At 39.1% G+C, this 17,113-nt stretch overlaps 1 protein-coding gene across 2 annotated transcripts in view; it reads right to left on the bottom strand.

The window, feature by feature from the left end:
* Positions 1 to 17,113, bottom strand: part of FGF14 (fibroblast growth factor 14) — a 602,112-nt gene that overhangs the window by 382,659 nt on the left and 202,340 nt on the right. The window lies entirely within an intron of this gene.

Here is a 17,113-nt window from a genome sequence, read left to right as displayed (position 1 = left end):
GGAATCAATCTGTAAGAGAATAAAAGGTCATGGGTTGTAATCCTTCAGATGATGGATCAATAAGTTAAATAAATAAAAGAGCCAGGTTATTATGTATCAAAAAAAAATCTGTTTTTTAACTTTCTTGGCTTTTTGTTGTGGCTTTTAGTGTAGTTAGCCATTGAATTCCTTTTCAATAAAATTATAGCTTCAAAGACCCAGCATCAAAAATTTCGATTTTTTCAAGGAGACTGTGGGTAAAAATATGAAGCAAATCACTAGCAGTCGGTCCTTAAAAGCCCTCCTACTTGCTGTTAAACATGACAGGTTATGCTTGCATAATGTTGCTGGTTCCAGTATCAATAGAAAATATGCACTCCTACAATGTAAACAATTCCTGGGGAATGAAGAAAAACATGAGGTCACAGGGCAAAGATTTCTAACCACCAATGTCTCATCAAGTTGCACTCATTCTTCAATATCAATGTCCAGTCCCAACCCCGTGCCTATCAGTCTGTCATCATGTCATCCATAGCTCCCTGGGATCTCCTTCCTGGGATCAAGGGAACGACCATGAAATTCCACAGCCGTGCACCTATTTAATTAATAACGCTCTCCCCACTGGATTGTAAGTGCCCCTCCCAGAGAGCTATCTGCTCACCACAGCATTCTCAGTGCCTAGCACAGGGTCTGCATTCAGCAGGTGCTTGCTCAAGGAAACCTTTGTTAACTGAGCAAATGAATCAGTGAACCAATGAATCTCTGTACTTTTCTAAAGTTGAAGGTCTGCACCTCTCACTTAGGCACTCAAGCAGGAAACAAAACAGCACACAAGGATAGCACACGCCTCTTACAATCCGACTTACAAAGCAAGGCTTGAACCTAACACTCCCCCTGTGTGGCTCCTTCCCCCCACCTCACTGCTCCGTGCACAGGTTCTTAGGAAAGTGTATGGGCATTCATGTTTACAACAGCTGTCCCCTGGGAACTTTGTTGAACACCCACAATCAAAAATGCCCTAACTTTCTGAGCTCGGCTTCCATCTTGGTACCCAAGAGTAGGCTTCCTACTTGCAGTTTGCTTTTTCCCCCGAAAAGAAAATATGGTTTTTTATTACTGGGGGGCTCAAGCAAACTAATGTAGCAAAGCAGTAAAGCACAATTGAGAGGATGACGCACTTCAAACTAAGAGAGTTGTTCCTCCGTACCAGGCTGGGAGGACTCAAGGTTCAAATTTAGGTCTCAACAAAGATCCAAGTTACCATAATATCTTGGAACTCTGAGGTCACACTCAAAATGCATGGTAGTCACAGATTCAATTCCTCAAATGTCAAGGGTCTTCTCTATATCATACTTAAAAGGAAAATTATCTGTCCCGTATTCTATGAGTGGTCGGATTTTAACGATATAAGCCACATTTTCAAGCGCACAGGACCTGCTACTCTATGATTAAAAACAATACTGACCTCTAACTCAGCTACTAACACTTACAACGAAGACAATGCTGGTCGTCGTCTTCCTCAAACGTGACTCTTATGAAACTGCCATTCATGTGTCCTTACCTTTGACATTACTGCTAATTCTGACACAATTTGGATATGCTGTGAGCAGAGATAAGGTTTTTTTTTCCTTCTTTTATGTGACCCAATTTTCCACCGCACACCATTTTTCCTTTTGTGGAAACGATTCCTTTAAATGTGGAATTAGAGGCTTCAGCTCTAATAGTCAATGTTGTCCTCTCCTAGGAGAACCGGGCTGCGGAAGAAGGACTCTGCACCCGGAGGAACTTGTGCAAAATACATTCTGAAAATCGGAGTGTTTCATCTGGCTGCAGAAACGTTCGTAACTGAAGATCAGCCTGAATAATAAACAGTTATCACCCTCCTGCGGCACTAAGATAGGCCAGATGAGTGACAGAGAAAAAAAGAAAATGAGATATATTTGCTTTCATGGAAAAAAGCAGCTGCCTTCTTTATCATACTGAAATAAAGAATGAAAGAAAGAAAAGAAGAGGGGGAAAAAAGGAAAACTGTGTAAAAGGGAGCCAGAAACTGCTTTCATTTTATTATTTTTAGAAGCAATGAGCACATGTTTGATAAGCCCTCCGAAGTGTGGGGGGAAACATGGCATCAGCACAACTAATTCTTCTCTTGGGGCTGCATCAGGACAGGCCGTGGAGTCGAAATAGTGAGTTTTAGAGCTGCCCTTGCTTAATGTGGTGAAAGGTCTGTAGGAACTGAAAAATACTTTAAGAAGGCCTTGTACGAATCCAATGCACGTAGCATGATAAGAGCTGGCTTTCTTATTCTGACCTCCTGGGAAACCATGGGCACAAACACCATTTCTTTCAAATAAATTAGTATTCTAATGCTGGGAAAATCTGCCTTAAAATTGACCTAAGCAGGATCTTACCACCTTCTGTTTGTTTTTCTCAGACTACAGCAATGTTCTCCAGAGGGAGAGTCAGTCTGGCAGTTTTTCTGAAAAAAAGAACCCAGAGAAGAGGGAATGGAATCTTAAGCTCTTTTTCCCTTGGGCCCATGGTTCTCAGTTTACCCTGGCAAAGGCTGAGTCCATCAACAGGATGATATATATGCTGAAGGCGGGCCCTTGCTATTCACAGCGGGGCCAGCATAGCGGGGCTTCTAGATGGACAAAGACCAACCAAGCCCAGTGAATACACTCCAGAGAGCCTCGAAAGAGAAACAGAGGAGATTCCCAGGACAGAATAACCCCCAGACAAATGTCTGTCCCCTTCCTGAACTATCTGTCAACAAACACACACTGTAGATCTACCCTGTGCTAAGGAAGACCTGGAGCAGTGTACGCTGCTGCTGATTCCTGAGTTTAGGATGCCTGAATATAGTTGGGAAAGTCAGATGGAGAATTAAAGACAGAGGCTCCATTGTATCTGGAACAACACAGACAGAGGCGAGAAAAAAATACACACTCACAGTTTCCCCTTTTCTCCTCTGAGAGACTGAGAGTCCTGCTCTGTCATCCCTCCCAAGACCTATCTTTGGACTTAAGAAAGGTATATCACCTTTAGACAACTTGATTATGCTGGAAGCTCTACGCCTTTAAGCCAGGAAGCCTTCTCTCATTCATAGGCTGGGCTCTTTCACACCCTCTCTTGTGGAGCTGTTTTGCCCTCCGTTTTGCTTCCACACATTTTCCTAATATCCTCAGTCCAAGAGCTCTCACTTCCTACTCTGTTTCCAGCCTCCCACGCGCCCCTCCCACCCAACACCTGTCCACCCCTCCCAGCCTCCCTGTCTTTGATTTAGCAGACAGTTTCACTCAGGTCCCTGAAGATAGAGGACTGGGACCAGATCATCAGACTACGTTTTACATGTTTCTTAATTGTACCAAGTACAACGGAAATCATAAGCCCCAAATGGGAAGCTACGAAAGGAGAAGCAGTCATCGTTAAGCACCAGCCTGTAAGACTTTCCAGACAGCAAAAGCACCAACAAAAGCCCCACTGCTGAGAAGAGAAATAATTCAACTCTTTAGAGTTACATGACCAAATCTGCAAAGTCACGCTGCTGCTCAAAGATGTGCAATTTTTTTTAAAAAAATAGTATTTTTGTTTCCTATTAACTGATCTAATGCTGCTTAAAAAGGCCCAATCGAAAGTAATCTAATTGAGTAGCCTTTCTCCCAGTCGATAGGAGGAAGTTCTTTCATGAAAGCCGCTTCCGCATGGGAAGCCCGGCACCATCCAGTAGACCTCTCCGTGATCGTGGAAATGTTCTAGAGCCACGCCGTCCAACATGGTAACCACTGGCCACAAGTGGCCACGGAGCACTTGAAGTGCGGCTGGTGAGACTTTTAAGATTTATTTAAATGTAAATGTGTATAATGTTCAATGTATAACCACATGTGGTTAGTGGCTGCCAAATGGAACAGCCACTACCTACCTCAGAACTAGCTAGTTCTAGGCTATAGGACATAGATGCCCCTGTGGGTGTGTGGCTGACACAATGTCATGGGTGGGCAGGGAGTCCTTGTCCCCATGCATCCTAGAACAGAGGCTGGGCCGGAAGCAGGCGGCGAGGGATCTCCATCCCTTCTCTGGCTTAACCTCCTCCATCACGGAGCAGTCAGTAAAACGCTATGATACTGTCAGCTCCTGGTGGGTTAAAGGAGAAGGTAAGGGTATTAAGATTGTAATTTTCTTTTTGGATAAATTACGGCTTTCATGTTTGTCATGTTGATGACAACACAAAAATCCTCTGTAGGAAATATTGGCTCCCCTTTTTCTCTTTTTCGTCTTCTCCCTGTTGTTGTCATCTCCCTTTTTCTCCTCCTCTTCCTCCTTCTGCTCCTCCTCCTCCTTCCCCTCTCCCTGCTCCCCCTCTTTTTGCAGCAATGCTACTACTTCTGTCCTGCACCCAAGCAGATGGCTGTCCTGGTCTAACAGACAGAGAAAGCCATTTACAGACAAATGCAGCAGAAGCAGCACAGTGAGATATTTCTAAACACATCTCCCATCACAAAAGCTTTTATCTTAACAATCAGCTCAGCACTGCGGTTCAGGGAAGGATTTATAATGACCAAGAACATAGGGCATCTTTTGTTATCATGAAACTATAGGTGGGCCAAGATGTTCCTCAGCAATTATTTTTAAAAACAAAACAAAAACCCTTCAGTGAAATTTAACTACCCAGGGTTATATTCTTCCAGACTGTGCAAACCAAAGGTAAGCCTTTGCAATAGCAGGAAGTGTGGACTGTTTTTCTTCTATCCTCCTCAGAGAGAATGTGTACCTGCATCTGATAATACATTGTTTGCTGTAACTTCCAGGTCCTTTGCATCTACCTTTTTTAACCACTTATCTTGCAGAAGTCTTCATGTGAATAACCCACAAAGCATAGCAGTGAATTACCAAAAAAACAAAAACATTGTTTAAAAACCATTAACAATGGCAGTTCTTTAAAAATGCAAACAAGAATTTTAAATGTGATTGGGTTTGTTACAGCTATTTTAATGAAAATGAAACTATAGGATAATAGCAATTTAAAGCACGCCGTAGCTCAAAAATAAGCATCAACTCAGGATATAAATATATAATATTTGAGGCAATGTGGACACAGACATTTTAAATAATACTTGCACAAAGATGTGATACATTAATTGACCCCTCATTTTCAGACCAGTGTCTACCTGTGCTGTTCCTATGTCAGTCTTTAAAGAGGAAGAATCAGCTGTGAGCAAGACACTCATTACTCCCAAGAGCAGCAATGGAACAGTGACTGAGTTGATGAATGAATGACTGTACACGTACAATGTACAATGAAACATGCACTGTACAGTGAAGGCTTCAAGAAAGAGATCTGCCAACAGTGTCTTCCAGAAATCCAGACATGAAAGCACTTAAATTCATCAGAAATGACAAATGATAAGGGAGCTTCTAACAACAGACTCTTCATCTGGGTATAAAAGGAAGTTTCTTCCTTCGAATTAATTTTTCCTTTAGAAAATCTTTCCAGGAAGAGACTGAAAGTCTAATCTTCATTTTTAGCAAATGAATAAACATAAGAAAATAGAAACAGCAAGCCTTAATGTCTTTCATTTGAAGCACCGTGCACATGAATATTTTTAAATAGTTGCAAACTCTATAGTGTATTAATTGGCCACTCATTTTTAGTGCTTTTCATGTGCTGTTGTCAGTCTTAGAAAAAAAGAAAGGTCATCTGTGAGCAAGGCATTCACTGTTTCATAAGAGCAGCAATGGAAAAATGATGGAGTTGACGGATTAATGTCCACATGGTGACATGTGCACAAGCCCTGGGACCTACGTAGATCAAATCCAAAACATACCCACTGATTCTTACCAAGGGACTGGTCCAGTGGGAAATACATCTCTATGGAGCTTAGAGTTCAATAATAAACTTATTTGAAAGATTCAAAGTTTTTAGAAAGGAGATATTTTTCTCATTACATTCATAGGGTAGAGAAGACAGCCTGATCTTGAGTCTAGGTAGTGGATCCCTCAGGAAGCCACGGCATGTCTGACAGGAACCAAGCTAAATTCAAACGATGTCAATGATTTCAGTCCTAGAGTCCTTTCTACTGGTTCCTGGTGTATAGCTCATTCTCTAGTTTGCAGGCTCCTCATTTTACAGGAAGAATAATGCAGTGATCCTTTCTTTTTCTTAAGGAAAATCACTAGCTTTTTCAATTAATATGTGCTACAGTGACCACTACTTTTCGGACACACCATTCTTTTTCCGTATTGCCTCTTTCTGATTTGGCATCTGCCAGTGTCAGTGCACCAAATCTATCCTAAACTGTTTTGTCAGAAAGCTCTTCCCAGAAAAAAAAGCAAAATCTTCACAGTCTGCCTGAGTTTTTTCTTCGAGACCTTATGGCTCACTGAAATCCTGAATTCACTCAAAGGGGAGTCTATTACCAAAAGCGACTCAAGGCTGGTGTGACACAAAAGAAATAATTACAAAAAAACAACTCCCATCTCAGAAAAAAAAGGGCCCTTCATTTAATAATTTCTACATAAAAGCTGATATCCCGAGACTCCTTTAAATCTGTTATTAAAGAAAATAGACAAGATTTAATCATATCCTAACAGGCATACATGAAAATAACATAAGCCCTGATGCTGGTGCATCATTTCCAACACACAGCACATGTCTCTCAGCTCACGCCCCAGGCCTCCCTTGATCACAGCGCACATCACAACTCCTGTGGGTGGCCTAAACCAGAAACCCCCTGCATCACAGCCTCATCTCCAGCCTAAATAGAGCGCCAAAGCCTCCTTGATCAGCTTCTCTGGCTTGACTGGTATCTTGCCTGGTTATCCACTTACCTCGTCCAGAGTCTTGACTTTGAGAATGCCCAAAGCTCAGTGCCCTGCTCTGCTTCAGGAGCTTGACGAGAGAGTAAAGTGAGGACTGCAGAAAGGAAAGCAACTGCCAGTGGGGATTACGGAAACACCACTATGGCTCAGAAGGCTGGAAAACCAAAACTCTAAACAAAATCATAATCCTCCCATTGTGTAAAACACTGCCCCCGTGGCCACTAAAAACTGCCTTTGGTGATGTAAGACACCAATTTCACTCAAACTTCCCTGGCTTTCCAATATAACTACTTAATACTCACCCATTAGCTATTTTAACTTTAATTTTAAAATTGTATTTTACCAATATGATTTCAACCCAAATGCAAAGATTTTATCTGATTCATGTTTTGTAATCAGGGAGCTATGTATCCCTTTTGGACTTGATATTGTGGAAACAGTAAGCAAGGGAGAGATACTGAGGGAGCCATGTTAGGGAAGGACATAAAAAAAGAAAAGAAGGAGTGAGGTTAAAAGAAGTCCCAACACAGCCTGCAGGATGGCATTTGGTAATGCAGCTTATGGCAATAGTGTAACCACAGATCAAATAGCACAGAGTGGGTTTGTGACATGAAGTCCCTACTCTCCCTTGGGCTTCCTACAGCAAGTGATAAAAAAATAAGGCACCATTGAAGCCACTATGGAAAACAGTATGATGGTTCCTAAAAAAACTAAAAATAGAGTTGCTGTATGATCCAGCGATCCCACTCCTGGGCATATATCCAGACAAAACTATAATATGTAAAGACAAATGCGCCCCTGTATTCATAGCAGCACTATTTACAATAGCCAAGGCATGGAAACGACCTAAATGTCCACTGAGATGAATGGATAAAGAAGATGTGGTACATATATATAATGGAATATTACTCAGCCATAAAAAAGAATGAAATAATGCCATTTGCAGCAACATGGATGGACCTAGAGATTATCATACTAAGTGAAGTAAGTCAGACAGAGAAAGACAACATATGATATCACTTACATGTGGGGACTAAAATATGACACAAATGAACATATCTATGAAACAGAAAGAGACTCACTGATATAAAGAACAGACTTGTGGTTGCCAAAGGGGAGGGGCAATAGGGGAGGGAAGGATTGGGAGTTCAGGATTAGCAGATGCAAACTATTGTATATAGGATAGACAAACAACAAGGTCCTACTGTGTAACACAGGGAAGTATATTCAATATCCTGTGATAAACCATAATGGAAAAGAACATGAAAAAGAATAATATATGTATAACTACAGCAGAAATTATCTTTGCTATACAGCAGAAATTATCATAACATTATAAACCAGCTATACATCAATAAACTTTTTAAAATTTTTTTAAAAAAGAAATGGTATGATTGAAAATACCCAGTTTGCCCCAAGAATCAGTGCTATCTCAGTAGCTGCAGAGAATACCCGATCTCTGCCTCCACTACCCAGCATGCTCCCGGTCCCAACCAGCAGACTTCCTTCAGTCCTGGTTCAAGTGTTTCCATGATAAGCCAGGGTTTCTCAAGCTACCTAATTGTATGCTTAATGGTTTGGGGACTACATAATCTTATATTAACCCTGGCTTCCACATTTATTTTATTTTTTTTTTAGTTTTATTTTTTATTAGTTATCTATTTTATACATATTAGCATATATATGTCAGCCCTAATCTCCCAATTCATCCCACCCCCCACCCCCCACTTTCCCCCTTTGGAGTCCATACACTTGTTCTCTACATCTGTGTCTCTATTTCTGCCTTGCAAACCCGTTGATCTGTACCATTTTTCTAGATTCCACATATATGCATTAATATACGATATTTGTTTTTCTCTTTCTGACTTACTTCACTCTGTATGACAGTCTCTAGGTCCATCCACATCTTTACAAATGACCCACTTTCATTCCTTATTATGGCTGAGTAATATTCCACTGTATATAGGTACCACATCTTCTTTATCCATTTGTCTGTTGGTGGGCATTTAGGTTGCTTCCATGACCTGGCTATTGTAACAGTGCTGCAATGAACACTGGGGAGCATGTGTCTTTTTGAATTATGATTTTCTCTGGGTATATGTCCAGTGGCTTCCACATTTCTTAACAGATGTGTCCACTAATAAATGGCATCTTTTTACTACCACCACCATCAACACTACTACCTTAAACTACTGCTATTAATAATAATAATTTTTTAAAAATAGCACTAATATAATGTTTATTACTTGCCAGACACTCTCCTGAACATGTTATACTTGGCTATTGTCTTTATACCCATTTCATAGAGAAGTAAATCAAGACTTAGAGAGGTTAAGTGACCTGCTAGGACACAGTACATCTGAAATTTAAACCCATGCAGTCTGGCTCGAAAGACCATGCTATTTATACTATTCTATGATAACTCTCAAGAGTGAAACAATAATAAATTTAAGGGTCCAAATATATATGTGAAGAGTAGAATTTCTCCCTCAAGAACGTATTATGAATGGAATTGAGCAGACTATTGCTCTTATATACCCTTTCAAAATACCTATATGGCTGGTGTATTCCTTTTATCACACGGATTTGAAAATAGATCTGACAGCAAAATTTGATCAGATTTATAAATATGATCCCTCCTCATTCCTACTTAATATTTCCCATCCCAATTACCTCCTTAATTTCACATTTTATTACCAATGAAAAGAAAAACCAAGTGTGTTTCTGACAAAAGGTTATAGACTTCCTATGGAAATCTGTTGAGAGAAAGGTTACTTAACGATGATCTCCAAGGCAGAACCATGGGCTAGCCAGTTAAATGTCAACAGATATAATTTCCTTATTTGAATGATAAATTTTTTAGAAATTGATGATGCTTTTCTGTTGACAGTATACATGTTAATCATTATGATTGTTTATTACAAATTTACATGTTGTAATTCTGCTCAAATATTGAAGTTCGTCAACATCAATTTAGATGAGTCATTTTATAAAAGAAATATACTTTTACCAATTAATGTTTTTCCTAAATTAGAAGCCTAATCATATTATCCTTCTTACTAGTAATTGCACAAGAAGAATCCATGTAATAATATATGAAGTTCTTTGATGGGTTTTATGTATATATATATATATATATATATATATATATACATAAAATACACACAGGAAGTAGGATACTAGCATTCCTTTGAAATAAATCAATGATAAATATTTAGCATCCTAAATCCGGAAACTTTATTCAAACTACCCAAAAGGGTCCATTTTACCATGTTGGTCACTCTCATATACGTATTCCATCCGGACTAGTACTATAATTTCTAATGTATTTTCCAAATCATGTTTACCATTACATTAAATGGTATTTTTAGTAACATTCTAGTAGGTTTTGACTTAAATAATATTTTGTTTAAAGGAAGAGTCAGCAAGATGCAGCCTGTAGGCTAAATCCAACTCTCTACCTTTTCCATGTGACTCAGAGGGATTTTTCCAGATTTGCAATCAACTTGATAGGGAACACTATTTTGAATCCCAATTAAACCAAATATTATCTCAAAAAAATGTAATATTCTCATTAAGTGTGGTCAACAGAATAATGTTTCCCAAAGATGACCATACCCTAATCCCCAGAACCTGTGAAAATATTCCCTTACTCTGTAGAAGGGATTTGGCAGATGTTATTAAGGTTATGGACTGTTATGGTTTGAATCATGTCCCCAAAAAGATATGCTGAAGTGTTGATCCCATCCCGGTACCTGTGAACATGACCTTATTTAGAAACAGGGTCTTTACAGATGTCAGCAAGTTCAGATGAGGTCATTAGGGTGGGTCGTATCCAATATAAACAGTGTCCTTATAAGAAGACTGAAGAGACAGAGACACAGGAGGGGAGAGGGCCATGTGATGACAGAGGTAGAGATTGGAGGGATGCAGTTACAAGCCAAGGAACTCCAAGGGTGGATGGCCACCACCAGAAGCTAGGGGGAGGCAAGGGAGGATTCCACCTAGACTCTCAGAGGGATCGGGCCCTGCTGACACCTTGATTTGGGACTTCTAGCCTCAAGAACTGTAAGAGAATAAATTTCGGTTGTTTTAAGCCACCCATTTTGTGATACTTTGTTACAGCAGCTCTAGGAAACTAACTCATGGACGTTGAGATGGGAAGATCATCCTGGATTAGCCAAATGGACCCAATATAAAAGCACGAATCCTGTAAACTGGAGAATCTTTCTGGGGTGTGGGAAGAGAAAGAAATGTGAGGAAAGAAGCAGGGTTACAAAGAAGCTATGTTCCTGGCCTTGAAGATAGACAAAGGTAGATGTGACCTAAGGAACAAAGGCAATCTGTAGATGCCAGAAAAGGCAAGGATGCAGATTCTTCATTGGAGCCTCTAGAAGGAACACCTTGGTTTTAGCCCAGTGAGATCCAGTGGTGGACTTCTGACCTCAGAACAGTAAGATATTAGATTTGTATTGCTTAAGCCACCACATTTGTGATAATTTGTCATGGTTACAGTACAAAAGTAATATAATAGACCTATTAAAAGTTGTACTCAATTATTATTGTTATCATGAATTTCACCAAATTTTGTGGAAATTTGTTTTTTCTCTTGTTCCTACATAATGTCTTCAAGTTTTTGATCCTGGCTCACAAAGCCTAAAATGTTCTCTATCTGGCACTTCACAGACAAAGTTTACTGAAAATATAGATAGTCCTGACATATGATGATTTGACTTGATTTCACACCTTATAAATGCTGTGAAAGCTATATGCATTCAATAGAAACTGTACTTTGAATTTCTGATTTTGATCTTTCCCTGGGCTAGCGACACGCAATACAATCCTCTCTCGTGATGGTGGGCGACAGCAGTGAGCCACGGGTCCCAGTCCCCCACGCGATCATGACGGTCAACAACCTACACGCTTACAACCATTCTGCACCCAGACACCCATTCTGGTTCTCACTTTCAGTAAACCGATCCATAAACGGCATGAAACACTCAACACTTTATTATAAAATAGGCTTTAAGTTAGATGATTTGTCCGACTGTAGGCTTATGTAAGTATTCTGAGTGTGTCTAAGGTAGGCTAGGCTCAGCTATGATACTCATTAGGTTAGATGTATTAGATGCATTTTTTTTTTTAGATGCATTTTTGACTTAGAATATTTTCAACTTAGGATGGGCTGATCAGGACATAATTCCATTGCAAGTCGAGAAAGTTCTGTACTTAAAATGTAGATCTTTCATTTCTCAATATTTCTTGTTGAATCATTTATTGAGTTCAAAGAAGCAAATTTATTGTAGAAAGTTGTATAATTGTAGCTCTCAAAAGGAATTAAAAGAAACATACCTGCTCTTACTATATTTATTCATTTTTAAAATTCATGTGGGCAGTTTGTGATGTGACACCATACGGCAGTTGACAGCAAATATACGAGTCAAGAATCAGAAGGCGATATCAGACAACCTGGAACAAAGGCAGGTTCTGACCTCTATTTCCAGAAACATATGCATGCCCACTGATCCCAGAGAGATGGGTAACACACTACTCCTACCAGCAGGTGGCTGGTGGCCGTGGCACTGTGCTAGCATTAAATAAAAGTCAGGTGTTCGATGGGACTGTCCAAGACTGGGAGTGTGTTCCTATTTGAAAGATGACGTTCACCTATAATATGATCACAATTCATTCCTCTATGGATTTCTTCAGAATTCAGAAACTCCAAATTAGATCATCAGTAAAGTTAAATAAAACACTATTCTTCCTTATTAATCATCTGTTCAAAGAGTTCAGAACTTATGCATCTTAATCACACCATTTGGAGCTTGGGAGCCCCACTCTGAAGAACTGGAGGTTAAGAAGGCATAAATGGGTTGCCAAAGACAGGCTGTCATGAAGAAAGGGGGTCCCTGCTCTACAGACCAGTTAACCCTGCTTTTATTTGCGAGAAGATGGTAGCTTAAAGAAAAGCATCTTTCACTCAATCACAAGGAGCTGTTTAGTATCTACCACACGCTAGGAACAGAAAACCCAGACTGGCCCCTGCTCCTCAATGAACTCAGTCATTTGCGGTCAGAACAGAAGGTGCACTTGGCATTTGCTTCCCTCCCTCCTCGCCGCACCCCACCCCACTCAATCCCACCTCACATCAGTTGGTTTGTGTGCCTCTTGAGCAGAGAGCAGGCACGGCAGAGATGTCCTCACCCACTTCCAGAGAGACCGAGAAAAACAGCAGAGAAGCCGAGCATGGCCTTCAGGATCAGTCAGACTTAGGCTCAAATCCACTCTCCTCACTAGCTATGTGACGGTGGGAAAACAGTCTAACACAGGTGGCCCACAGTTTTCCAGAGCTCAGATCCAAACAAAGGAGCATAGCTGCCTTTCGTGGGGCTGCTGGGAGGGCTGGTTGAGAAAGCACATGAACGCTTAACCTTCTTTGTGCAGTTCTGTAAGACTCTTGTTCGCCAATGAGATTTCTGTCTAAAGATGGCTCAGTAGAGGAGCCTGTGCTATATGCGTAGGCACCTTGTAGGTACATGTAGTGGAACTGTCCTAGGATGGTGGAAACACGGAAAGGAAGGACAGAATGACACATTAGACAACCTGGGACAAAGGCAAAGTTCTGACTTCTATTTCCAGAGATGCACACAAAGCTTTCTAATCCCAGTTTACTACAAGGATGTCAACAGTTTTAAATCGAGGGGAGAACAAAAAGGTGAGGAAAGATGCGTTGGAGAAAAGGAGAGAAAAAGCTAAAGGAAGGGTGAGGGGGCGACAAAGACAGGCAGGAGGCATAGAGGGACATGTCACTGATTATCTGAAGCTTGTCGCTGAGATCCTTAATTCCTCTAGGTTCACGTGCAGGGAGCAGCTGGACCGTGCTCATTCTGGCTCTAAATCTCTAAAATTGAAATGATTCTATTTTTCTGAGGTCGAGTGGTGATAAATGATAAATGAGGTAAGAAGATGATTTAGACAGTTTTCAAAAGGAGATAAATGGCTAGTAAATATGAGCAAAACAAACGGCCCATCATTTGTTAATAGCACAAATTAAATCAGTGTGATACAATGTTTGCCTATCAAAGGAACAGAGAATTAAAAAGGAGGTTATCAGTGCAGATGAGGGCGTGGGGAACAGACACAGTCAGACATTGCTGACGGAAGCGTAAATTGGTGTAAGAGTTTGAAAAGTCACTGGGTGATATTTATAAAATAATGTAGAATGTGCGTATGTTTTGACTTATTAATCCTTTTTAGAAGCTATCATAAGGTAGTTAGTTATAAGGAGATACACCAAAATGCCCCCCAAAAGTGATGCACAGTACAGTGCAGTACTTACAGTGAGAAACTGGAAGCCCTCCAAGTGTTCAATATTAACAGGATTGTTTTAGAAAGCCAGAGTATATCCATATGGTGGAATCCTTTGTAGACATTAAAAATGAAAGTTTTTCAATAACATGGGGAAATCTAATAACATTAAAAATGTCAAGTAAAGAAAGCATATGTTCTCACACAGTCTAGAAATTTACTGAGAAAAATACACCAAGAGATTACTATTGCTAGAATTATGAACACACATTTCCTGATTCTTCAACTTTTTCCAAATTTTCTAAGAGCACATTCATTATCTTTAAGCTCAGAAAAGACAGAAAGCTAATAATTACCATAATAAGGAAAACAAAGGATAAAAGGGAACAGTTCTCTGTTTTCTTTCATGGCTCTGAAGCCTTGTGTCCACGAGAAGATAAGAAAACGTTCAGTGGAAAAGTAATTTTATTTCTTGATTTCAGAAAGGCCATGAGACGGTGGGAAGAGAAGTTAAGAGGTAGCAACGTAAAATCTTGAAGAGAGAGCTATTTCTAGGGGGAAAAAAGTTTCTAAAACTCTCTTCAAACTATATGCCACATAATGTAGTGTTTTTCATTTTCATTTTTCAGGGTTATTTTAACTGAATAGTTACTTAACAGAACTAAAGCTTCGGAATATGCTATGCTTTCTTCCAAAATGCTTCTTAAAGTCATTGCATTCCCTGTAATAAATATCTTAGAAGTTAGGGAAAGAAAAGGTTTTCTCTCTGTAAAAGTCTTTAGCATTTCATTGCATTTGACGATAAAAAATTTGCTCTTAACTTCCAGGAGGTTAAGAACAAAATGTTATGTTGTGCGGTCCTTTAACTTTTTCAGCAGAGACCTTTTAAAAATTTTATTTTCTCCTTACCTTCTTCCTCTATTATTTGACTTTTGTGTTTTAACCTGAGTTAAAGGGTCTGTTGTATAGTACTGAGTTTTATCTAAATCCTTTTTGGTAGTTAGCAGGAATATGTGTGTATATATATATATCTATACATACAAATATATCACAAGGTGATTCAGTTACATACATACATATATAGATATATATTCTTTTTCAGATTCTTTTCCATTATAGGTTACTACAAGAATTTGAATATAGTTCCCTGTGCTATACAGTAGGTCCTTGTTGTTTACCTGTCTTATATAGAGTAGTGTGTATATGTTAATCCCAATCTCCTACCTTCTCTCTCCCACTACTATCCCCTTTGGTAGGCATAAATTTGTTTTCTGTTTGTGAGTCTACTTCTGCTTTGTAAATAAGTTCATTTGTGTCATTTTTTTAGACTCCATATATGTGATATCATATATTTGTCTTTGACTTACTTAATATGACAAACTCTAGGTTCATCCATGTTACTGCAAATGGTTTATTTCATTCTTTTTTATGGCTGAGTAGTATTCCATAATAATATATATATTTTTAAATGAAGTAATAACAGTACAGGAACCGTAAGAATAACAATGATGTGAACTAGACATATTGTGATGATCATTTCTCAATATGTATGTATATCAAACATTATGCTGTACACCTGAAACTAATATAATGCCATGTCAATTATATCTCAGTAACAATATATGTGTAGCAATAATAAACAACCATATCCAATGTAGAATAAAAAAATTATCTTTAAAGATTTCCACATGAGTTAACATCACAGCTTCCACAGATAATTTAATTTCTATCCAAAAATTAGTTTAAATTTTATTCAGTGAAAGGAGCCTGAGGTTTGAAACCAGAACACCTGCATTCAGAGCTAGATTCCCCGGGTTTATGAAAGGGACAAATCACTCCACTCCTTGACCTGCACATTTGTCATCTATTGAGTGGAAATGATATGGTCCCCACCACGTTATTCTGACAATATGAAATAATATATGTAGAAGTGAGTATAAGTTGTGAAGTTATTACTTTAATTCGTTTACAACAAAGGAGGGAAAAAGGCTTTGACATGGATTCTTCACTCATGAACGTGCTATATTTATTCAAATGAAGGAAAGATTAAAAGTAAATTTTGTTAACCCACTCTGGAAAAAATTCTTAGGCTGGACACATGTCATTGAACACAGCCTCAAGAATTTACCAATTTTAACATGGTGCAATTTTTTTTTCTAGGTAAAAGAAAATGTGATTCCATAAGTAAAGCTGACAGTTTACAAAACAGAGAGATCACAGCTACTATAATAGTAAGTGGAATATTGCCATTAATGAGCTTAATATATCCCTGGGTAACATAAACATTATTTTCTCTAAAATAACTCATTGGGGCCAGCAGATTAGGACTTACATGCACTTCAGTACAGAATGCTATAGTGTTTTGCAAACTTAAGTAATGTAAAGAGCCTCTTTAAAGGAAAAGATCCTCTCATTAACTGCAAATGTTAACAAATTATTTTATTACAATAGTAATACGTAAAACTGTGTATAATCTGCCTGCTTTATCCTTATGGCTTGTTCAAAACTATAAAGCTAAAAGTAATTTCTAAGTTAAAAGCAAAGAAAACTACAAAAATAGTATGAAAAATAATAACATTAATGTGAAGGACTACATTGTTTGCTGATACTAAACAACTGTTCTCAGTATGACTGTGACAGTACACATGCACAAAGTCTGACATGTCTAGAAACACAATTTTCTCAATGTTTTTTGCTATTCAAGCTTCTATGAAATCCCCACTGGTATGGTGCATGCCTGAGTTAAGCACGCAGCGCACATACAGGCACACACCTCGGTTATCCATGTAATGTGCGTACGGAGCACATACAGGCACACATTTCAGTCACACATGCGGTGCACACGCAAAGCACGTGCAGATACATGCCTGGCCTACGTGTGGAGGACAGCTCAAGTCTTTGCCATTAACCTAGGACAAATAAAGAGCACCCTTCATGCTAATCATATGATCAATCCAATGGAAAACATGGGGACCGAATTTGCATGACCAGTAGGAGCCCCAGATAA

Source organism: Hippopotamus amphibius, chromosome 14, assembly GCF_030028045.1.
Source record: "Hippopotamus amphibius kiboko isolate mHipAmp2 chromosome 14, mHipAmp2.hap2, whole genome shotgun sequence".
In the NCBI taxonomy this organism is placed as follows: domain Eukaryota; kingdom Metazoa; phylum Chordata; class Mammalia; order Artiodactyla; family Hippopotamidae; genus Hippopotamus; species Hippopotamus amphibius.
Note: the sequence above shows the minus strand (reverse complement) of the source record. Positions and strands in the feature narration are given on the sequence as shown.